Genomic DNA, 1,693 nt, shown 5'->3' on the forward strand with positions numbered 1-1,693 from the left:
GGACGGGCGGGCCAGTGCAGGGAGTTAGGTCCAGGGGGGGGGGGGGTGGCATGCGCTGGGCCGTGTTCGAGGGCCCCGTGTGTGCCTCTCTCTTTCTCCCCCCCTGCCCTGGACCGACAACCGGGCACGGGCGAAAGGACACAAAAAAAAGGGGGGTTGGGAACCCCAGCCCGACAACTGCATGATTAGGATGGCTAGTGTCTAGTGGCGGAGGGCCGAGGATCTGACCAGTCGGCGAACCTTCCGGGCCGCGCGCGCCAGACAAGACGAGAAGGGGGGGGGGGGCGCTCCTGGAGTGTGCCGCCTCCGGGCGACGAGCAACACAGGTCAGCTGCCAAGACAGAAGCCAGGCCACACTGGGGCCCTTCCACCGCGGAGGGGCGAGGGGCGAAGGCAGTGCGAAGGAGGGGAGCAAGTCCATGGGCCGTGCCGCCGAACAATCATCACTGCATGCGCGCGCGCGCGCGGCCACGGCCCAAGGCCTCCCTTGTGCCGAGGTGCGTGCCTGGTCGGCTGGGAGACACCGGCATGAGAGGGCGCGGGGGGCGCGGGAACGGAGCGGCTCTCAGTCCCGCGGCTCCCGGGCGCCCCAAGCAGGCGCGCAGGCGTGAAGCCAGCGACCGAGAGTGGCGGCTGGAGGCTCGGGGGGGGGGGGGGGGGGGGGGGGGGGGGGGGGGGGGGGGGGGGGGGGGGGGGGGGGGGGGGGGGGGGGGGGGGGGGGGGGGGGGGTGCTGCTTCTCGCTCCCCGGGACCCTCCTCAGCCGCATTCGGAGCGTGCCCACTTGCGGGGCTGGCGAGGACTTCCCCTGGTGTGTTTTCGGACGAGTGTTGACCGAGGTTGCACCGGAGATCTCCATCTGCTTACCCTTCTTGGCTTGGAGTTCCCTATAACTGAGGTCACAGGGTCGACGCTGCCCCACTCTCCGCCCCGGGTACAGTGCGGCATCCACCGAGCTGGCTCTGGGAAAACAGGCTGTGTCTGGTGCGACCAGATCAGGATCAGATCGCCGGGAGATCTGGATGCTCTTGACGGGGAGAATGCCCCGGGGGATGGGCTGGCGGCGGCCATGGGCGACTGAAGGGCCTTCAAGGAGGGACGGTGCCTTGCCGGGGGGAGGGGACAGTGTGCGGGCCACGGCGGCGGCGGTGGCGGTAACATGGACAAGCGCCGGGCGACGGGGGGGGGGGGGGGGGGGGGGGGAGGGAAGGGGCGCGGTCGGGGATGGCGGCACAGCAGAGACACATGTGCCGGCGCGCCCATGGCAAGGCCTTCGACAGACGGGATCTGGAGGTGACGGCATTCCAAGCCGGCCCAGGCCCGGAGCCCCGGGCATTCGGACCCAAGCCCTGGCGCATTGGAGCCTGCCCCGGGGCGCCCGGAAGAAGGTGCCCGGCATCACCAAACTCGGCCGTGTGAGTGGGGAGCAGACAGAAGGGGGGGGGGGCGTGTCTTGTTGTTAGTAGGGCCGGCCAGAGACCCGGTGCGGGCGATGTAGGGCCAGGCACCAAAAGTGGACTGAGGAGGGCTCGTCGACCGAAGGGCGCGCGGGGGGGCCCAGAGCCAGACCTCGAGGGGGGGTACCACGGCCGAGATGCCCTGGGCAACGGGGTGACACTGAAGGTGAGCGGCCTGGGTGTTGGAAGGGAAGAGGCGTGCGACGCCAGAGGCTGTGGTTTCCCGGGGGGGGGGGGG

This window comes from Fonticula alba, assembly GCF_000388065.1.
Source record: "Fonticula alba strain ATCC 38817 unplaced genomic scaffold supercont2.2, whole genome shotgun sequence".
Taxonomy (NCBI): Eukaryota; order Rotosphaerida; family Fonticulaceae; genus Fonticula; species Fonticula alba.